General features: G+C 47.6%; 1 pseudogene; it reads left to right on the forward strand.

The window, feature by feature from the left end:
* Positions 1–2,726: 2,726 nt before the first annotated feature.
* LOC148107471 (large ribosomal subunit protein eL8-like) overlaps positions 2,727–23,957 on the forward strand; it is an 84,947-nt pseudogene continuing 63,716 nt past the window's right edge.

Here is a 23,957-nt window from a genome sequence, read left to right on the forward strand (position 1 = left end):
TTTCTGAATGTCAATTTTGTCCACACTCATCCAGAGAACACACGCAGGGAATACAGCACACTGCTGTCGGTGGATTGGGAGGATCTTGATGCCATCCCAGCAACCCATGATAGAGAAAGGAATTCCAGGTCAACTCTTCTCAGTGTAGATGACAAAATCTGAAAGCAAGTGCGAACAGTCTAAATCCAGAGCTTTATAGAAGGAGAGAGACTGGAATATCTTGTGGTATTTTCATGGGTTGATGTGGAGGGCTTCCCCATCTGTCTGGATGATGCCTGCGAGTGCATGAGAAGGGACCATGCCATCGAGTAGGTGGGATGAACATTTCACAGCTGAGGAATGGACTGTCTGAAGATCTTCAGAGATAGTCCTGGGGTGGGTTCTCAAGGCTCTGTGTATGTATGGAGGGAACTCCCTAAGAGGAGACAGGAGACTGTCCCCTAACCCTACAGTGTCTAGAGAGGATGAAGAGACCTGAGAATAGAGAGTGGAATTGGGGAAGGAAGGAAGGAAGGAAGGAAGGAAGGAAGGAAGGAAGGAGGGAGGGAAGGAAGGAAAGAAGGAAGGAAGGAGGGTGGGTGGGAGGGAGGGAGGAAGGAAGGAAGGTGGGTGGGAGGGAAGGAAGGAAGGAAGGAAGGAGGAAGGAAGGAAGAGGGAGGGAGGAAGGAAGGAAGGAAGCAAGCAAGCATCTGACAACAAGATGCCAACACTGCTCTCTCTTTCTATGCATTTCCCAGGAATTTGTGTGGAGGAGGAGGCTGAATTTGAGGAGCCCCTCAGAGTCATGCCGGCCCCTCCCAGGCTGACACAGAAGAGAGTCTGTTTCTGCCTGGATCACCGCGTGTACCCGATCGGGGACACCAAGGATGGTACTGTGGCAATTTACTCATTAAGTTGATTTCAGAATCATTCTTTCATTCAGTGACATAGACATTACAGAAGAAGAGAAAAACGCTGAGACAGATTTTTCTATGATTTCATATGTATGCATTTAAATTTATTAAGTCCGGGGCGCCTGGGTGGCACAGTGGTTAAGCGTCTGCCTTCGGCTCAGGGCGTGATCCCGGCGTTATGGGATCGAGCCCCACATCGGGCTCCTCTGCTATGAGCCTGCTTCTTCCTCTCCCACTCCCCCTGCTTGTGCTCCCTCTCTCGCTGGCTGTCTCTATCTCTCTGTCAGATAAATAAATAAAATCTTTTTAAAAAAATAAAAAAATAAAAAAATAAATTTATTAAGTCCATCGCCATTAAGGAAGTTAGTTAGTTAGTTAGTTAGTTCACTCCAAACATTGGAGCCTCACTTTAGTCCAGGCCCCTCAGACCATTCCGGAGATTAACAGTAGGGACGGTCAGCATCACAGACTTCGTTCCTGAAAGCAACCATCCCCAGCCCAGATGGCCACTGTCATGCTAATTCCCATGAACTGCTTCTCGGGATTGGTCAGTTGAAGGCAAGCGAATTCTTGGCAGGGTCATAGCGTGACAGTTGGTTTGTAATGGCCTGGATTTTGAATCAGCTTGGGAGCCAGCAGTCCACCAGTCACAGTGGGTGGTCAACTGGCCTTCAGGAAGGCCCTGGCTGACTGAGCTGATATTGCAAAGAGCTGGGGGAAGGTGGCCCGAGCTGCGCTTCCCTGGTCCTTCACTGGGGCTCAATTTGGACGGACCTGCATCATTAGTTGATGTCAGGGACCCAAACAGAGAGGTGGGTTAGGATTGAGATTGTTCTCGTGGCACAGACACCTCCTGCAGGCGCCCACTCTCTCCCAAAGAAACACTGGCATAAGTGGATTTGGGAAATTGAGGGCAGCTATTGGTTTAGAGGTTCAGGAAGTTTTCTCAGGGGCCCTGGGCTGGTGTCAGTTGCTCAGGATCTCTTCCCCTCAGGGAACCAACTACATTCATCTGCCGGATCCGTCACTCACCAGCGTGGCCCCTCTGGACACTCACTTCCAACTCCCTATATTTCAACGCCCTCCACTGTAAATTATGGGTCACAGCCCCTGTTTCCCCTCCCAACAGTGCTGCTGTGGGGATGACAGGAGTAGATGACACATATACTCTGTGAGCTCTAAGGCATCGTTCCCATGTGAAGGATAAAGAGTGAGCTTCCTTCCCCCCATGCAGTGCAGTCATCCCAGTCCCATGTCTGGATTCACCCACTACCGGGTGTCTAGCTCATTCTGGAGGCATTCAGAACCTGAACACCTACAGAGCAATGGTGAAGGATCAGTCCTTTACTACGTCCGAGGCTTTATTTGAGGTCAATCACATTTCCCATCCTCACAGCACGCTAATGAATAGGAGGTATGACTATGTCCACATTTCAGACCAGGAAACTAAGTCACAGAGGGCTCTCAAGAACTCTCTCAGGTATGTGTGGCTGCTAAATGGAATGTGAATCCAGGCCATCAGGTGTGGTCTCTGTGCGTAGCTGCATTTCTCTAATATCTCTGCTAAACAACAGTGGTTGCCCAGAAAACCTGTCAGTTGGGGGATTTCAGTGCACACCACACTGCAACATCGTCCTAGGTCCCACTTTGAGGGAGGACTGTCTGCTAGGCAGCTGGTGAGTAGGGGGAGCCGAAGGTTGAACTGGGAGTAAATTATGACTTGTTTTCCTATGGTCTTCTGACAACAAGATGCCAACACTGCTCTCTCTTTCTATGCATTTCCCAGGAATTTGTGTGGAGGGGGAACCTAAATTTGAGGAGCCCCTCACAGTCATGCCGGCCCCTGCCAGGCCAACACAGAAGAGAGTCCGTTTCTGCCTGGATCACCGTGTGTACCTGATCAGGGACACCGAGGACGGTACTGTGGCAATTTACTCATTAAGTTGATTTCAGAATCATTCTTTCATTTAGTGACATAGACATTACAGAAGAAGAGAAAAATGCTGAGACAGATTTTTCTATGATTTCATATGTATGCATTTAAATTTATTAAGTCCATCGCCATTAAGTGTCAAAGTCAAGATGCATTTCTCCCTGAAAGTGGATCCGTGTGTCATAGGAAGAAAGTATCTACTAGCTGAATGTATGGATCTTAGCTATTTTTGGAACACAGGTCAATATACATCTCTCCACGAACCACGGGTTTCAGATTTTTAGTAAGCAGAGACCATATCTAGAACTGGGAGATTAGGAGAGAGGTAAGATGGCAGAGGAGTAGGGGACCCCTTTTCCAGCCGGTCCCCTGAGTCGAGCTGGATAGGTACCAGACCAGCCTAAACAACCACGGAATCAGCCTGAGACACAGGAAGATACATCTGGATCTCTACAAATGAACATCTCCAGTGATGAGTATTGAGGTACGAAGCGGGGAGCCGTGAAACCGCGCACAGATATCGGAAGATAAATGGAAGGGGGAGGGAGCCGCCGAGTTTGGGCAGCGGGAAGCAGTAGCCACCTGCACGGGGGAGCGGGCGGACTCACGGATGGCACCCCACCCGCGAAACAGCAGACTGAGACCGTGAGCCGGGAGCGCACGCCACCAGGCATTTCGCGGAACACCGGAATCCCGGTGCGCTCACGGGATCCAGACTGACACCGGGAGCTTCCGGAGCGCGCGGGGCGGCTGGCAGCGTTAGAAACACAAAGGACAGAGACGCGCCAGCCCTGGAAGTGAGGGCTGGGACGCCGGGTGTGGGGCGCACATCCCGGGTCGCTGCAGGGTTAAGCAGCACCAACAGTAACGGAGTTAAAGTGGCCAGAACATTAGTAGAGAACGGGCCGCAATCCCTCTGTTCTGTGACAGAGGCTGAAATTCGGCCGCTGCTGCTCTGACTCTCAGAAGAGGCACAGCAAACCGCCAGGGAAAGCCGCCATAGAACAAAAGCCTGGAAATACCGGCTCAGAGAGTGCCCATCCCCATCCCCCCTCGCAGGGGACATGGTGACTCTACCCAAACAGGGTTGCCTGAGTATCGGCGCGGCAGGCCCCTCCCCCAGAACACAGAAGGCAGGCTGAAAAATCAAGAAGCCCACAACCCGGGGCACCTGGGTGGCGCAGTCATTGAGCGCCTGTCTTCGGCTTAGCGCGTGATCCCGGCATTCCGGAAAGGAGTCCCTCATCGGGCTCCTCTGCTGGGAGCCTGCTTCTTCCTCTCCCACTCCCCTGCTTCTGTTCCCGTTCTTGCTGACTGTCTGTCTCTCTCAGATAAATAAATAAAATCTTTAAAGAAGAAGCCCACATCCCCAAGATCCCTATAAAACAAGGGGCACGGCCTGGGACCCAGTCAATAATTTGGGCTCTGGACAACCCCGCAACCTCTCCTCATCAGAATGACAAGAAGGAGAAGCCCCCCCCCCAGCAAAGAAAAGACAGTGAGTCTGTGGCCTCTGCCACAGAAATAATGGATATGGATGTAACCAAATTATCAGAAATGGAATTCAGAGTAACAATGGTCAAAATGATGAGTAGAATTGAAATAAGTATTAACGAAAAGGTTACTGAGAATATAGAATCCCTAAGAACAGAAATGAGAGCGAATCTGACAGAAATTAAAAATTCTATGAGCCAAATGCAGGCAAAACTAGAGGCTCTGATGGCCAGGGTCACCGAAACAGAGGAACGTGTTAGTGAATTGGATGATGAGTTAATAGAGGAAAAAATGAAAATAGAAGCTGGTCTTAAAAAAATCCACGCCCACGAATGTAGGTTACGGGAGATTACTGACTCAATGAAACAATCCAATGTTAGAATCATCGGCATCCCCGAGGGGGTGGAGAAAAACAGAGGTCTAGAAGAGATATTTGAACAAATTGTAGCTGAAAACTTCCCTAATCTAGCGAGGGAAACAAACATTCGTGTCCAAGAGGCAGAGAGGACCCCTCCCAAGCTCAACCACGACAAACCTACGCCACGTCACGTCATAGTGCATTTCGCAAATGTTAGATCCAAGGATACAGTATTGAAAGCGGCCAGGGCAAAGAAATTTCTCACGTACCAAGGCAAAGGCATCAGAATTACGTCAGACCTGTCTACACAGACCTGGAATGAGAGAAAGCATGGGGAGGGGGTATTTTTAAAACTCTTTCAGAGAAAAACATGCAGCCAAGGATCCTTTATCCAGCAAGGCTGTCATTCAGAATTGATGGACAAATAAAGACATTTCAGAATCGACAGTCACTAGCCAATTTCGTAACCATAAAACCAGCCCTACAGGAGATATTAAGGGGGGTTCTATAAAGGTAAAAAGGCCCCAAGAATGATACAGAAAATAAAGTTACAACCAATACAAACAAAGACTTTACTGGCAACATGGCATCATTAAAATCATATCTCTCAGTACTCAGTCTCAATGTGAATGGCTTAAATTCTCCCTTAAACGCCACAGGGTTGCAGATTGGATAAAAAGAAATGACCCATCCATTTGCTGTCTACAAGAGACTCATTTCGAACCCAAAGATGCATTCAGACTGAGAGTAAGGGGATGGAGTAACATCTTTCACGCAAATGGACCTCAAAAGAAAGCTGGGGTAGCAATTCTCATATCAGATAGATTGGATTTTAAACTAGAGACTATAGTTAGAGATGCAGAAGGGCACTATATTATTCTTAAAGGAAGTATTCAACAAGTGGATATGACAATAATAAATATATATGCCCCCAACAGGGGAGCAGCAAGATACACAAGCCAACTCTTAACCAGAATAAAGAGACATATACATAAAAATACATTAATAGTAGGGGACCTCAACACTCCACTATCAGAAATAGAACACCCTGGCAAAAACTAAGCAAAGAATCAAAGGCTTTGAATGCCATACTCGTCGAGTTGGACCTTATAGATATATATAGAACACTACATCCCAGAACCAAAGCATACTCATTCTATTCTAATGCCCATGGAACATTCTCAAGAATAGACCATGTTCTGGGACACAAAACAGGTCTCAACCGATACCAAAAGATTGAAATTATCCCCTGCATATTCTCAGACCACAACGCTCTGAAATTGGAACTCAACCACAAGGAAAAATTTGAAAGAAGCTCAAACACTTGGAGACTAAGAACCATCCTGCTCAGGAATGACTCGGTAAACCAGGAAATCAAAAATCAACTTAAACGATTTATGGAGACCAATGAGAATGAAAACACAATGGTCCAAAACCTATGGGATACTGCAAAGGCAGTCCTAAGAGGGAAATACATAGCCATCCAAGCCTCACTCAAAAGAATAGAAAAATCTAAAATGCAGTTTTTATATTCTCACCTCAAGAAGCTGGAACAGCAACAGAGGGACAGGCCTAATCCACTCACAAGGAAGCAGTTGACCAAAATTAGAGCAGAAATCAATCAATCAGAAACCAGAAGTACAGTAGAGCAGATCAACAGGACTAGAAGCTGGTTCCTTGAGAGAATCAATAAAATTGACAGACCACTGGCAAGACTTATCCAAAAGAAAAGAGAAAGGACCTAAATTATTAAAATTATGAATGAAAAAGGAGAGGTCACGACCAACACCATTGAAATTGGAAGAACTATTAGAAATTTTTATCAACAGCTATATGCCAATAAACTAAGCAATCTGGAAAAGATGGAATCCTTCCTGGAAACCTATAAACTACCAAGATTGAAACCGGAAGAAATTGATTCCTTAAACAGGCCAATTAATTATGAAGAAATTGAGTCAGTGATAAACAACCTTCCAAATAACAAAACTCCAGGCCTGGACGGTATTCCTGGGGAATTCTACCACACATTCAAAGAAGAAATAATACCTATTCTCCTAAAGCTATTTCAAAAAATAGAAACAGAAGGAAAGCTACCAAACTCATTCTATGAGGCCAATATTACCTTGATCCCCAAACCAGGCAAGACCCCCTCAAAAAGGAGAATTACAGACCGATTTCCCTAATGAATATCAACGCCAAAATCCTCAACAAGATACTTGCTAATAGAATCCAACAGTACATTAAAAGGATTATCCATCACGATCAAGTGGGATTCATACCTGGGATGCAAGCGTGGTTCAATATTCGCAAATCAATCAGCGTGATACATCATATCAACAAGAAAAGACTCAGGAACCATATGATCCTCTCAATTGATGCCGAAAAAGCATTTGACAAAATACAGCATCCTTTCCTGATTAAAACCCTTCAGAGTGTAGGAATAGAGGGTACATTTCTCAATCTTATAAAAGCCATCTATGAAAAGCCTACTGCAAATATTATTCTCAATGGGGAAAAGCTGGAGCCTTTCCCTTAAGATCAGGAACACGACAAGGATGCCCTTTCGCCACTATTATTCAACATAGTACTAGAAGTCCTTGCAACAGCAATCAGACGACAAAAAGGGATCAAAGGTATCCAAATCAGCAAAGAAGAAGTCAAAATGTCTCTCTTTGCAGATGACATGATACTCTATATGGAAAACCCAAAAGAATCCACTCCCAAACTATTAGAAGTTATAGAGCAATTCAGTAATGTGGCGGGATACAAAATCAATGCTCAGAAATCAGTTGCATTTCTATACACGAATAACGAGACCAAAGAAAGAGAAATTAGGGAATCCATTCCATTTACAATAGCACCAAAAATCATACGTTACCTTGGAATTAACTTAACCAGAGACGTAAAGGATTTATATTCTAGAAACTATAAATCACTCTTGAAAGACATTGAGGAAGACATAAAAAGATGGAAAGATATTCCATGCTCATGGATCGGAAGAATTAGCATAGTTAAAATGTCCATGCTACCCAGAGCAATCTACACTTTCAATGCTATCCCGATCAAAATACCAAGGACATTTTTCAAAGAACTGGAACAAATAGTCCTTAAATTTGTATGGAAACAGAAAAGGCCCCGAATCTCCAAGGAACTGTTGAAAAGGAAAAACAAAGCTGGGGGCATCACAATGCCAGATTTCGAGCTGTACTACAAAGCTGTGATCACAAAGACAGCATGGTACTGGCACAAAAACAGACACATAGACCAATGGAACAGAATAGAGAGCCCAGAAATGGACCCTCGGCTCTTTGGGCAACTAATATTTGATAAAGCAGGAAAAAACATCCGGTGGGAGAAAGACAGTCTCTTCAATAAATGGTGCTGGGAAAATTGGACAGCTACATGCAAAAGAATGAAACTTGACCACTCTCTCACACCATACACAAAAATAAACTCCAAATGGATGAAAGACCTCGATGTGAGACAGGAATCCATCAAAATTCTAGAGGGGAACATAGGCAGCAACCTCTACGACATCGGCCAAAGCAACCTTTTTCATGATACATCCCCAAAGGCAAGAGAAACAAAAGATAAAATGAATTTATGGGACTTCATCAAGATAAAAAGCTTCTGCACAGCCAAGGAAACAGTCAGAAAAACTAAGAGGCAGCCCACGGAATGGGAGAATATACTTGCAAATGATGCTACAGATAAAAGACTGGTACCCAAGATCTACAAAGAACTTCTCAAACTCAGTACACGAGAAACAAATAAACAAATCAAAAAATGGGCAGAAGATATGAACAGACACTTTTCCAATGAAGACATACAAATGGCTAACAGACACATGAAAAAATGTTCAAAATCATTAGCCATCAAGGAAATTCAAATCAAAACCACACTGAGATACCACCTTACGCCAGTTAGAATGGCAAAAATAGACAAGGCAAGAAACAACAATTGTTGGAGAGGATGTGGAGAAAGGGGATCCCTCCTACATTGTTGGTGGGAATGCAAGTTGGTACAGCCACTCTGGAAAACAGTGTGGAGGTCCCTTAAAAAGTTAAACATTGAGCTACCCTATGATCCAGCCATTGCACTACTGGGTATCTACCCCAAAGATACAGACGTAGTAAAGAGAAGGGCCATATGCACCCCAATGTTCATAGCAGCAATGTCCACAATAGCTAAATCGTGGAAGGAGCCGAGATGCCCTTCAACAGATGACTGGATTAAGAAGTTGTGGTCCATATGTACAATGGAATATTACTCAGCTATCAGAAAGAACGAGTTCTCAACATTTGCTACAACATGGACAGCACTGGAGGAGATAATGCTAAGTGAAATAAGTCAAGCAGAGAAAGACAACTATCATGATTTCTCTCATCTATGGAACATAAAAACTAGAACGATCGGTAGGAGAAGAAAGGGATAAAGAAAGGGGGGGGTAATCAGAAGGGGGAATGAAACATGAGAGACTATGGACTATGAGAAACAAACTGAGGGCTTCAGAGGGGAAGGGGGTGGGGGAATGGGATAGACCGGTGATGGGTAGTAAGGAGGGCACGTATTGCATGGTGCACTGGGTGTTATACACAACTAATGAATCATCGAGCCTTACATCGGAAACTGGGGATGTACTGTATGGTGACTAACATAATATAATAAAAAATCATTAAAAAAAAAATCCGTCCTGTGGGGAAAGCACACATTCAATGGGATACATACACATCATGGAGTGCTCTTCAGCCCTAAGAAGAAACTAAAGTTTTCAATATGCTATGAAATGGATGCACCATGAGAAACTAATATGCTATTGGAAGCAAGGCACACACAGAAAGACGTATATTACACGGTCCCACCTTTGAGGAAACTAGAGTAGGGAAATCGATAGACCCAGAAAGTAGAGAGTACGATGGAGGGAGGAAGGGGGAAGTGCAGTCATTGGTGCATGCGTACAGAGGTCCCTCAAGACAGGATGCAAATGTTTGGGATGCAGATGGTAGTGTCGACTACAAAGCGTTATGAATGCAAATGGTGTCACTGAGCACACACCTAGTAATTACTGAAAGCGTAAACACCACGTAGAGTCCATCACATAAACACCGAGTCCCCCAAGGCAATAGAGGACAGATACAGTCGCAGCAGATTCGCAGGGATGAAAGCTAACTGGTCCCGTGAGAGGTGAAGACGTGGGAGTGTGGCTGGCCTTCACAGTGGGCGGGAGGGCTCAGGGGACTGCGTCATGAAACACAGTGTGCCTTGAGTGTTTCCCTGTTTGAGATGGATGATTTCCCGCTGATGGGATCCCCTTGGCTTGAAAGCAAAGGCCCCCTTTCTCTTTCCCTTCCTGCTCCTTGCCTCTGTATTTCTTTGTACACCAAGGAGGTTGGCCCGGCAGCAGGTCAGGCCTTCCTCGTTCACCGATCACATACATCCCCTGTGGCCCCATGTCCACATCAAGCAAAATTCCCTGAGTCATTCCTGAGTAGCACAACCAATATCCTGACAGCTACTCTGTGTTCTCCTAGATCCTATGGAGGGCCAGGCCGAGGGTCTGCCCACGGACGGGACAGAGGAGGGGGCCCCATCTGTCCCTCAGGTAAGTGCGCCTCTCTTCCTCTGAGATAGCGATGTTCCTTCCTTCTTCTTCAATCACTGCAGGATGGAAATCTGGCACGATACCTCAGACATGAGATAGGCAGTCTCCTTTGTTGGAGGAATGCCGAGCGGAAGTCTGTTACCCACTGACAGGGGACACAAAAAAGGGCGACGAAACAGGACAGCCTCAGTGACAAACTGTATGGGATCGAACACCTTCTTCAGCAGAACATGTTTCTCCTGGAAAAAGAATGTTCTATCTGTTGATCACAGTGGATCTCAGAGATCTGCCGTGCAAAGCTCAAGCATCACTAAATGTGTCCTCTTTAACGTGGGTGGGGGGACATTGACTCAACCGCTGTACCCCACCAATTTCCTGAAGTCCTCACCAAACAGAAGAGCTGTGCAAACAGTGGACAGGATGGTGTGATCCTCATTGTGTTTTATTTTCTCCAATCACAGGTAGATGCTGGGAGAAACGAACAGTGTACGTATTTAAGAGTATCATACTTGGTGATGAAATCTAGGGTTAAAAGAAGTTTGCCCCCTGATTATGGGTTCCTCCTGCGAATGAGGTGGGGGTAAATTGAGAGAGATTGTCCAGTAAGGCACTGTGACCGTGTGTTACAGGGCCTGGCGGAACTATGGCGTGCAGAAGGTGTGACTTGTGTGCACGTGGGGTGAAGGGCCTGTGTGTGTGAGTCTGTGTGTTAGGATTGTGAACGTGAGTGTGTGCATTTTTCAGGACGTACTTCTCACACTTCCATCGCAATAAAAGTGTCACCCTTCTGAAACACTCCCATCACCATGGCACACTTTACATACTCATCCCCCCCACCACCACCACAGCTATACATGGAGGATGTTTCCATTTCCTTTCCTGAGACGGGGTTGGCACAGAGATGAATGATCAAAACCCTTGACTCCCTACGTGAAGAGCCAAGGTGTGAACCCAGGTGTCGGTCGGCACGTTGCTTGGGACTATTGACCTGCACTTATCTTTCAGCCACGGGGTCAGGAGCTTGCAAGGGAGCTGGCCAGCAAAGGAGCGCCAGCATTGCTTACTTAGCTCACGTCCTAGATTCTACAAAGGCCCCCTACACTGCCCAACATGACACAGTGGCCTCCATGGTCACATAAAGCAGGGAAACTCTAGGGGCACAAAGCACTGGCTGTGGCCTGGCCACTGGTGTGGAGCAGACATAGAAAGGCCACATCATCCTGGTCAAGCCCATAGATGCTGCAAATGGGAGGCCCCATGGAGGGACAGCACAGGGCAACATCCGTCATGCTGGGGTTATTGCGTATACAGGACCACTGGCAGATAAGAACCAGGGAGGTAATTTAGTGTGCTTCATCAGATTTCCAGAAGCCTTAGCAGGGTGGCAGGTCTGTATGCACACACCCAAGGGCCATGGGCAAATAGGAACTCAAGGTCAAACTTGGTTGTACGCTTTGTGCCCAATACCGCTTTTCCACATCTCCTGCACAGCAGGGTTAGAGTGCCAGTGCTCATTCCAGGCCTCCTCTGTGTAAGGAACTTCCCATTTGTCCGATGGCCTGGGCCGGTTGGGACCACCACTGTCTTGATAGACACACCCACATGGTACAGCCCAAGGAAAGTAGAAGGAATACATCAAACTCATTGACTTGGCTATGTTTTACAACGTAGGGTGTCCATATTTTCCAATGCTACACATCGGAGTTTCCTTAGGACAAATGATGAGTGAAGGAAACTACTGAGGTACCTTCCCTAGGACCAAATGCTGCCCCGCAATAAAGGCTGCTTTTCATCCAGGGCAAAATCTTACAAGGACATGATGAATACAGGAGCAGCATAGGCAGATCCTGGGGCAAGAACTGATTTCCAAAGAAGAAGAGAGTGACAGCTTAGTGGCACTTCAGTCGAGAGAGGTTCTGGGACTCAGTCCTCACGCAGAAGGCACTGTAGGGTTTACCCGTATTTGATGGACTATTTCGTGTTGATCAGGCCCGCCTCGCTAGAAACACCAAAATCCCTTTACTCATTTCCTTCCTGCTCCTCTCCCGTCCCTTCCTCTGTCCACCAAGGAGGGTGCCCAGCAGCCGTGCAGTCCCTACATGTTCACCAACCACACACACGCACTCGCCTCCTGTCCTCATCCACCCAGACTCCCCGTGCAGTCCCTGAACAGCCGACACCGGTCCTAACAGCGGCTCTGTATCCTCCCAGCTCCCCCCGAGGACCTGGTGGAAGAGGACCTGGTGGAAGAGCTACCCGGTTCAAAGGCCGAGGAAGAAGCTCCAACTCTCCCTCAGGTAAACTCACGTCTTGTGCCTCAGATACGACCATCGTTCTGCTTCTGTTTCCATGAACATGCGAGCACGTACGTCCCAGAGGGCATATACAACTTCCTTGGTGCTGAGAGGTCGTAGCGAGTCTCTATCACTCATGGACACTGTATTTAGAGGGGCGTTAAAAACGTCACCACCAATTAGTTACACGATGCATGGTTGCGAGCATTTTCCAGATCATTTCCTGATCTGGAAAATGACTTTGTGTTTGCTGGCCAGAATGGACCCGTGAGACCTGACATTCAACGCTGTATCCCATCCAGCTTGCTTACGTCACCCAGAGAACAAAAGATGTGTGCAAATGGTGTGCAGACGAGGGTGTGATCCTCATGGTGTTTCCTTTTTTCTAACTGCAGGAGGAGGCAACCAGACAGTGTCAAGGTACATCTTCTAAGATCCGTCTTTTTGTGAGGACACATCTGGTTGATGAATCAGGCAGGGCTTTCTCTTCTTTTTTCCGGAGAGCTTCCCTGATTCTGGGATCCCACTGGGAATGGAGGCGGGGACTGAGTGAGAAAAACGGATTGCCCTGTAAAAACCTAGGACCCTGTTGTACAGTCCCCGGACACAAGTAGGTCCTTTAGGGGGTGTGGCTGGTGTGTATGAGGGTTGGGGGTTGTTTCTGTGTGAGTCGATGCGACAGGATTGTGCCAGTGGGAGTGTTGAGTGTGTGTGTTTCATCAGAAGACATTTCTCACTGACGCAAGCGTCAGATTTCCTAAGGTAAACCTCATCCCCACTGTGCACACTGCCTAGGACACCACATGCCTCCCTGACCACAGCTACACCTGGAGGTTTGCTTAGGATTCCCTTTCCTCAGATGGGGATGGGGCAGAAATGAAGGGGCCAACATCTGTCGTAGTAGGGGACATTTCTCATACATGGTCAAAGCAGAGAAGATTCGGGAAGATATTTTAGCCTATCAGAAAATCATCATTAGCCTTCAAAAACGCTTACATCTTGAAAGCGCTTAAACGGAAGGGTCAGTGGCAAATGGGAACTCTCAGTGAAGCTTCATCATTAGCTTGGTGCCCGACCCAACTTGCTGCAAATCCCCTGCACGGCCAGGTTACACCGTGTCTCTGCTCTCGCCAGGCCTCCCCTCTGTAACAAACTTGCCACTTGCTGGTGGGCTCCGGGGAGAATGGGTCCCACTGACTCAAAGGACACACACACACATTGCACAGAAAAGGAAGACTGGAATGAAACAGCACCTTGTCTATGGTGGCTACGTTGAAATGCAGGAATGTATGTTGAAATGTTGGATCTTTGATTTTCCTTATGATAAATGATTAGGGAAAAAATATAAAATTGTAGGGTAGTTTTCCTAGGGTTGGATGCAGCCCTGCAACACAGGGTTCTTTTAATAAATTACAACCTTCTAGAAGAGATGAGATATAGGTAGGAGCAGGGTATATTTATCCTGCAAAGAAACTGCCTTGAAAATGTGCACCACACATTTGCAGTTTTGCTAAACTTCAAAGAGTCAGTGGGGTTCATAGGACTGTCAGGAAAGCGTAGCATGCATATTACTGATTGCCCCCTTTTCAAATTGACGATTTCACCCTGATTCAGTTCCCTGTAGCTCAGATTCAGAGGCCATGTTTCTCTTTACTTTCCTGCTCCTCTCCCTGACCTTTCCTGATCCAGCAGCAGATCAGGCCATACGGACTAACCAGCCATCTCTGTACACTCATGTGCATGTCCACACCAAAGAAAACTCCCCAAGCAATTCCTGAGCAGCCCCAACAGTGTCCTGACAGTCTCTGTGCATATCTACCTAGATTCCCCAGATGGCCTCATGGATGACCTTTCCAAGGACAGCAGGGGGAAAGACGCCCAGTGTTCCACCAACGAGGTAAGCAGGCCCTTCTTCGTGTGAGCTACAACATTCTTTTTTCCTCTAGCAATCGAAGTCAGACACACAAATCTCAGCATGAACATCCCGCTTGCTATCTACACTTTCCTTGGTGGGGAGAATGTTCACTGAGGTGGGGAGAATGTTCACTGAGATGAATCAGGTACCAACTGTTACCTGATTCCAAAGACATGTAAAAAACAGCAGGATCAGCAAGAGTCTGCAGGGTAGGGAGCTTTTTCCCAGGTAGCAGCTATTCCTCCTTGCCAGTGATTTTGTCAAATGGACCCGGGACATGCATCCTGCATGAAGATTTGACACCTTCGTCCATGGCTGACTTTGTTCTGTTCATGTTTTGGGGTTCGCTGGGCTCTATCACCCTTTCCCATCCGGTTTTCTCCCATCACCAAGATAACAAAAGTGCTGTGCAAACAGGACAAGCATGATCTGATCCTCATAACGTTTTCTTCTCTGAAATTGCAGGTGGTCCTGATGAAAAATGAGGGTGGTACGTATCCTCTATTCTAGAGTCACTCACTTGTTTGCAACCATCTAGAAAATGGGAAAGGTGGGGCTTTGTTGCAGGGTCAATATTGAGAGCCACCCTGATGCCAGGTCCTGCTGGCGTGAGCATAGGGGAAGTTGAAATAGAAAGGGGTTTTCCGAGTGTAGACCTGTGGCCCAATGGCACTGTCCCTGGAAGCTAGTGTGCTGTCCGTAGGTGGTGTGGGTTTGTGTGCGGGGCAGGAAGTGCGTCTGCGTTTGAGTGCATGTGCTGTGATCCTTAGGATTTGTGTGTGTGTTAGTTTGGTGAAGGGTGTGTTCCTGTAGGTTCATGTTCCCTTAAACATTGCCCCTCATGTTGTCAACCTTCTCAGTGACATTCCCCATCACCATCACATCATGTACGTCTATGCATATGAAATCTCTTCAACAGGTACAGTTTAAATATGTGTTCATTACTTGCAAATACACATCAGGGAACCTGGAAAGCAAATCTCATCACTCCCTAGGAAGAGGATAATTGTGCACAGAAGACACAAATTCGCGTTTCATAATCCCTGTTACTGAGTCAGTGACGCTATGACTCTTCCCTCGTGGTAGGTCTCGTGGCACGGTACGCCGCTCTTGCCCCTTCACTCACACACAACTCTCTTCATCAGAGGCCCCGCAATGAGGCCCTCCCAAGCCTCAATCCGAAGCACTCCGTGCTGGGACAGACTCCTTCCTTCTGCACGTGGCTTCTGTGGCCGCCTCGTGCCACACTCAGTTCTGGGAGGAACCTGAGAAAGGACCAGCTGCCAGGACTAGTTGGGGCCAGTTCCCTCTGTCTTTCTCCATTGAGATCGACCATTTACCTTCAGGTACTGGGTCTAAGAATAAAACTGTCATTCTCACGTGGAAAATCACACGCCCACCACTGATCCTAGGCGTGGCTCTCTGAGGTGGGCAAAGCAAGTGTAATAGGAAAGGAGAGATGAGGTCTGCCTCAGGGACTGAGCGTCATTGTGGGTACCTGGGCCTCTTCCAAGGAGGAAGGAAGGGCGCTTTGTGCATTGGAAGGCGGGGAAAGAGAACCTCAAACCTTGACAGTGCGATGGGAGCATCACCACTTGCTTCCCTGTCCATGTGCCCGTGAAAGAGGGGCTTGTTTTATTCTGAAGGATTTTGCAGGTAAACAAATTATTTTCAGTCACTATGAATGTACACAGAGCCAAATTTGGGTTTCCGTTTTCCTTTGGTGCCTAAATCTTGTGAGAAACATGTATTTTAATAGAATGTGATTATCATACACCTATTTTCCTCAAAGAAACAAGGACAAACAGACTGCTTGGTTTTAAAATGTCATTCATTGGCTCCAAAAACCGTCCCATCGAAAGAAGGTTGTCCTAGAAATCCTCCATCTGCACATCATAGTTTCTCATTGCTGGAGCTTGACTGCAAAGATTCAAGTTCAGGAGCAGCAGTCTTACCTGCGCCCACATGGCCACACTTAGCCTAATAGGAGCTCCTTCGTGGGGGACGAGAAAGCATGTGGCCACCTTGCTGGGGTGCCCCTGTGCAGACATCTTCTTCAGCACCTGGACAGAGCAGCTTCCCATCATCCTCTCCACCTACCTGTGTGCCCCTTCCCCTCTCTCCCACCCGCCGAACCCTGTCGGTGCTGGATCTATGTGAGTTCCTTTTGCAACAACAGTTGGAGGACCCTCGACACACTTTTCCAGGATAGTTGCACCATTCTGCATTCCACTAGTAGCATACAAAGGCTCTCGTTCTCTGCATCCTTCCAACATCCGTTCCGGGGTTGAATTTCTGGTTTGGATCCCCGCTACCCTAACAGATGAACGGATATCGTCCTTTCGATTTCCACTGCCTTCGTGATGCGTTATGTTGAATATCTTTTTATATGTCTGTTGACCACTCATTTGTTTCCTTTGCAGCAAAGTCTATTTAAGTCTCTTCCCTATTCCCTAATTGGGTTAAATGCCATTCTTATTTTTTTCCCATTTTTTAAATGAGCATCCTTTTCTGATAAAAGAATTACAAATATTTTCTCCAACATGTAGGTTGGCTTCTCATTCTCCTTCTCATTAGATGTTTCAGAGAGTATGCTTTTCCTAACGTGTAGTCTTGTCAAGGTTCCTTATGCCACGAATGAGTGCTTTTGTTTGGGGGCTCTCTATTTTGCTCCAACGTGTCCCTGCCTATTCTTGTGATGGCACCATCCTGTCTGCATAGTGACGCTGTCCACTGTCTTTTAGAGTCGGCGTCTTTGGAGCCACCACCTTGTTCTTCATTCTCAGGAATGTTTTGGCTGTCTGTGTTCCTTGGCGGTGCCATAGATATTTTAGCAGTTTTTCTATTTTTATACCATGACATTGTCATCTTGGTAGCTGCTGCATTGAATCCATGCATTTATTCCAGGAACTGGGTGTTCCCCTTGGTCTCTTAGTGTCGACAGGCCTCCAGTAGTGCCTGGCAGGTGTGGGTTAGCCCAGGAACTACCTCCATGTAAGTGGTCGAATCAGGCCAGCAATTCATAGGAGAGAAGCAAGCAGGGGAGCGGGGGTTTTATCTAGCTCATCGTTGGATTCTAGTGCTGTGCTATCCCTGAAGGAGTCTGTCTGCAATCCATTTCACACAATTATTCATTAACTCAATGAACTACACTCAAATCATAAAATAAAACCTCCAATTGCTCCCTCACACCAGCCACATGCCAAGCAGCCCATAGCTGTTGGAATTTCAGATTCTGACATTTGGAGGGGAGAGCTAGAAGGGGCGTGTAGACCTGACACTCTGAGGATATTCCTACAGCATCTTGGTCTCACCAGAAGGTTTGCAACTGGGATCCTAGTCTCGTTGAAGGGCTCTGTCTCCAGCAGCCCCGTGAACATCTGACAATGTACGAGAAAGGTCAGGTAGTGCTGCATGACCCGTAGACCTCTCAGCTAAAGTGGGATGAACGGGTGAGCCTTTCTTTCTAATAACAGGATTTCTCCTGTTTCTGTTCCTACAGATTTGGAAGTGGAAAGTGTACACGACTCCAGCAGTGAGGAAGAGGAAGACTTTTCAGGTAGGGAACAGCACTGACGTAGAGAACAGTGGGGGAGAGGGCTCTGGGAACATGGGGTTGCACCTGCCACTCGGGAGAATGAAGAAGGTGGGTAAGAAATCAGAAAGGAAAAGGGAAACATTGGAGACAGGTATGATTTGTTCATTTCATATTTTCTAACTGAAAAGAGCAGAAATTGTGTCCATGGGTCTTTGGTGTGCTCTGCTCTGTCATCAGCACTCCTTGGTTTGCTATTTTCATGATCTTTCCCATAACACCTGCACTTCCTCCCTCTGCCTCTGCCAGATGTCGAAGCCTGGTTTCTCTGGTCAGTGCCTCTCGGGAATTGTGCACGAGACATTCTATGTCGTTCTTGCCATTGACCTACAATGGCATGACTTGTGGGCCACAACAACCCTCTCCCACACACGAGAACCTGGACGCTAAGTTCTGCTGTGAGCCAGGAGGTGGAAGAGAGTAAACCCTCTCCCTCATAACTGCCAGGACTTGGACCAAACCTTTGTGGTTCTGTCCTGTTTGCTGCACCTTCAAGAGGACTCCCAGAGCTGGGGGGGCTAAAGAATATTTCCTCCGGCATCACTACATAGGCTCCCATGTCCCTTAGCTTATGGCAGCCTTCACACCCCACCCGAGTCTGACCCCTGAATGTGCTTCCAGGGGAGAGAGGCCCCTGTGCAGCTACCACCCCGGAGACCCTCTGGGGCGGGCCGGGGTTCTAGAGTCCTGTGCGAACGTGCCGCTGGGCCTGTTCCACACACTTGCTGTCACAGCCCCACTGACCTGTCACCAGGGGTCGTCTAGGCATAGGACAGAGCCTCTTGGCAGCAGGGCCAGGGAGTCACTACTCATCTCACAACCGCCAGTCCGGGCTCACAGCACTGGCCATGCTCCCCACTCTCCAGTGATGCCCACCCTGGGAACTTTCCTCAGGCCTGCCCAGGGCTCTGCCCGCCCTGCCGAGGTCCTTGCCCTGTAAGGCTCAGCGGAGCACCGGCAGGCACCATGTGTTTCAGTGGACACACTGTAGCCATTTTCCAGTGCGGCACTCAAACATTCAGGGGAAATGGACAAGTTACTGTGCTCTCCTTTGCATTCAACCTCTGTACCACTTGTGCAAACAGGTGACATTGTTTCAGCCTGAAGCATTTCCCTGGGAAGGTCATCTCAGTCACTGAGACACTGGATATGTGGAGGCGGTTGGCACTCTCTCCCTCGAGTTCCCCAGCAATCCCAGACCCAGGACAGCTGCTCCCGACACAGAGGGATCAGGGAATTGATTCTGTGGGAGCCAGCATATCTCCTCTCCTTCCTTGGTTGTCCCCTATTTGAGAACAATATGATTGGTAGAGCTTGGCAGGGGGAAGGGAATGGGGCATCATGAGGAGAGGAGGAGGAAGGGGAGCAGGGAGGAGAGGAGCAAGGCGGGAGGAAGGCAAAGTCCTGCATAGACAGTCATGGGGACAGTGATGGCTTACGGGGGGACAGGATGAAACAGACTTCATTCCTGGTCAAGGAGAGAAGCCGAGGTGGGAAAAGCAAGTGAGAGACCAGAGACCCACTTCCACCCTATGGAGATAAAGGGACCAAGGCCAGGGAGGACTCAGAGCTGAGGACCCATCAAACTGAGGCCAGAGCCCATCATGCTAAGAGCAGGAGCCAGAGGTTCTCACCTCCTGTCCTCTGTCCTCTCCCAAGGACACACAGCATCCTCGATCCACTGTGCACTGACAGATAACTTCAAGGATGAAGAGGATTCCCAGGGAAGGAACAACATTGTGCCTATAATTCAATTCCTCCTCCATCTCTTGCACTTCCTCTCACTGCTGTCTGTCCATAAGCACCTCTTCCTAGCTCTTCCTTGTTCCCTGGTTTCACGAGGGCCCACCCTGGTGGACCTGGTCTCCTGCAGGCACTGAGGCTTTGCGTCTGCATTGTTCATGAAATCACTCTGCAGCCGTCCCCACCCCTTTCTTCGCATCAGCCTGACCCCTCACCACTGAGCCTGGGGAGCAGCCCTGACAGCAGCAGGGCAGAGCCCACCCTGCTGAGGGGCCTCAGGAAGGGAGGGAGTCTGGGAGTCTGTGGACATGCCTGATTCTTTTCTTCCTTTCAGCTCTCGAGAATCTCTCCTTCCAGAGACTTGAGAGCTAAAACAAGAGAAGCAGTCTGTCCTTCAGAAGAGAAGGACTTAGGAAAGTGATGATTTGGGCAGGAAAGGGGGAAGGCAAACTTGCACATATGTTCTCCGTCGCTTCCCTGACTTACTTGTTAGCACCTCAGGAAGGCACACAAAACCTGGGGTGCTGCCCCGGTGCCTGAGCACAAACAGGAGACGAGAGGAAGGTCAGACTAGTCCCTGCAGGCACTTGGGTGCCCTGAGCACATCCCACGAGGAACCTCCGCCTGAGCCGTACAACTCCCCGTGGTGGTCGGGCTGTGTCCTCCAGCAGCTGCTGAACTGGGACGGAGGGCAGTGGGTACCTCTAGGGACTGGACCCCAGAAGGTGAGTGCACTGGGCTCTTCTGGAAAAGGGCCCCAGGAGCTGTTGACCCCTCACTTTGCAGGACCCAGTCCTGCCCTCCCAACCTGCAGAAGTCAGCAGAGAGCTTCGTCCAGAACATCGCTAGTAGGCATGAGATATTGATGGAGTGGCCTTATCTCTCCCCTCAGGGAGCTGAGAAAGGAGCGAAAGGACAGTCCCCTGGTCTCGTGCAAGCAACATAGCTCCCCTCGCCCAGGGGAGGACCCCTGTGGACACTAGTAGGTCCAGGTATCAAGCTGAGATATGGATGATTGCCAGTCAGTTGGGAGCTGCCCAACTCCTTGGGTCCCCTGAACCTCCAAAAAGCCTTGTAGGAGGTAGGGGGTCACCTCATGGCCCCATTTCTTCATGTGAGTTTGAGGTTCTATCAATTCTGCTCCCAACTCGCTCATGCCCCACCCACAGTGTGGACTGTGCAAAGTCACTTCCCCTCCTGTCTCCACAGGAACACATAGTCTCTGCCATGCCACCTGCAACACTCACGAGTGCAAAGGCTCCTCCACAGAGAAGGGCATGCTGAGGGCTCTCAGAGAGGCTGGGAATGGGACAGGCAAGCAGGACGGGGACTCAGCAGTCCCAGAGGAGGACAGTCAGGGGAGGGGCTGTCTGACCCTCAGAATGTAGCCTTCACTCTGCCCCAGGGGGTCTGTGGGGAGCTTCACATTCTTCAGGACACACATGGGTCCTGCAGGGAAATCACCTCAAGACCTCAGAAGACACACCCAACACTAACCTGTAGACCTCTTGTAAGAGCTGCGGAAAACCACGCGCCTCTCATGAACTCATACAACTCCCCCCGCTGTTTCCCACAGCTGCATAACAAGACAGATGACCCAGGTTCTCCAAAGCTGCTCTGAGAAAGTGAGCCAGCATGGCACTGGGGATCTATATACAGCTTCGGTAGTGGCCCTGAGGACAAGTCAGCGTGAACTTATTTGGGAGGTTCAGAACCAAGACAACTTAACCACTGTGATGCAGAACCACCGGGGAGATGACAGGGTGTACCACTCTTGTACGTATCGCACTGGAATCTGCTGTGAAGACGCAGAGGTCAGACGTGTTGCATCCTACCCACGAGGCCAAGGAATGTGAGCCAAGAAGAACCATCTGTAAAACAAGTACAGCATTGAGTTGGGGGTCTTAGGGATGGCACTCTGGGAGACACAGAGTCACCCCCAAACTGAAAGTGTGCTCCGCACTGCCAGCAGGGAGTGCAGGCTCAAAGAGGCCAAAACCACCAGGTCACACAAGCTGTGAAAGAATTAGGATTGCTGCTAGCAGACCTTAAACTAATACATGGTTGGCGGTTTGGCTACCAGGTGTTCCCTGATGTCTATTTCAGACCAAAGCAGGAGGATGTGGTCCTGGAGGTGGCCCAGAGGTCAGTGATCATTTGCAACACTGACAAAAGTCCAAAGTTCGTACAGCTCCCAGAACCAAAACAGAAGATGTGCATCAACCCTATTTCAACTGCATTTTGCAGGACTGTCTTAGCAATGCTTACTCCTCCTGGAGTAATCTTTCACATTTGAAATGTGTTCTCATTCATCGACCACTGGATCTTCGATTATATGGAACTGAAACAGGAGACGTGCATAAACCCTACCTCCTCCATGTCTTTTCCACTCTACGTGAGTGACTCTGTCAGTCTTTCTTCCTTCTTTCATAACTCTATTCTTTTTTTAAATATTTTTTATTGCATTGTTAGTCACCATACAGTACATCCCTACTAGAAGTTATAGAGCAATTCAGTAATGTGGCGGGGTACAAAATCAATGCTCAGAAATCAGTTGTATTTCTATACATGAACAATGAGATTGAAGAAAGAGAAATTAGGGAATCCATTCCATTTACAATAGCACCAAAAATCATACGTTATCTTGGAATTAACTTAACCAGAGAAGTAAAGGATGTATATTCTAGAAACTACAAATCACTCTTGAAAGACATTGAGGAAGACACAAAAAGATTTCATGCTCATGGATCGGAAGAATTAACATAGTTAAAATGTCTATGCTATCCAGAGCAACCTACACTTTCAATGCCATCCTGATCAAAATACCAATGACATTTTTCAAAGAACAGGAACAAACAGCCCTTAAATTTGTGCAGAAACAGAAAAGGCCCCAAATCGCCAAGGAATTGTTGAAAAGGAAAAACAAAGCTGGGGGCATCATGTTGCCACATTTCAAGCTATACTACAAAGCTGTGATCACCAAGACAGCATGGTACTGGCACAAAAACCGACACATAGACCAATGGAACAGAATAGAGAACCCAGAAATGGACCCTCGGCTCTTTGGGCAACTAATCTTTGACAAAGCAGGAAAAAACATCCAGTGGAAAAAAGACAGTCTCTTCAATAAATGGTGCTGGGAAAATTGGATAGCTACATGCAAAAGAATGAAACTTGACCACTCTCTCACACCATACACAACGATAAACTCCAACTGGATGAAAGACCTTGGTGTAAGACAGGAATCCATCAGAATCCTAGAGGAGAACATAAGCAGCAACTTCTACGACATTGGCCACAGCAACCTTTTTCATGACACATCTCCAATTCAAGAGAAACAAAAGAAAAAATGAACTTATGGGACTTCATCAAGATAAAAAGCTTCTGCACAGCCAAGGAAACAGTCAAAAAAAACTAAGAGGCAGCCCACGGAATGGGAGAAGATATTTGCAAATGACATTACAGATAAAAGACTGGTATCCAAGATCTACAAAGAACTTCTCAAACTCAATACATGATAAACAAACAAATCATAAAATCGGCAAAAGATATGAACAGACACTTTTCTAATGAAGACATACAAGTGGCTAACAGACACATGAAAAAATGTTCAAAATCATTAGCCATCAGAGAAATTCAAATCAAAACCACACTGAGATACCACCTTACGCCAGTTAGAATGGCAAAATTTGACAAGGCAAGAAACAACAATTGTTGGAGAGGATGTGGAGAAAGGGGATCCCTCCTACATTGTTGGTGGGAATGCAAGTTGGTACAGCCACTCTGGAAAACAGTGTGGAGGTCCCTTAAAAAGTTAAAAATTGAGCTACCCTATGATCCAGCAATTGCACTACTGGGTGTTTACCCCAAAGATACAGATGTAGTGAACAGAAGGGCCATATGCACCCCAATGTTCATAGCAGCATTGTCCACAATAGCTAAATCGTGGAAGGAGCCGAGACGCCCTTCAACAGATGACTGGATTAAGAAGTTGTGGTCCAGGGGCGCCTGGGTGGCACAGCGGTTAAGCGTCTGCCTTCGGCTCAGGGCGTGATCCCGGCGTTATGGGATCGAGCCCCACATCAGGCTCCTCCGCTAGGAGCCTGCTTCTTCCTCTCCCACTCCCCCTG

This window comes from Ursus americanus, chromosome 30 (genome assembly GCF_024610735.1).
Source record: "Ursus americanus isolate L20-20 chromosome 30, mUrsAme1.1.p, whole genome shotgun sequence".
In the NCBI taxonomy this organism is placed as follows: domain Eukaryota; kingdom Metazoa; phylum Chordata; class Mammalia; order Carnivora; family Ursidae; genus Ursus; species Ursus americanus.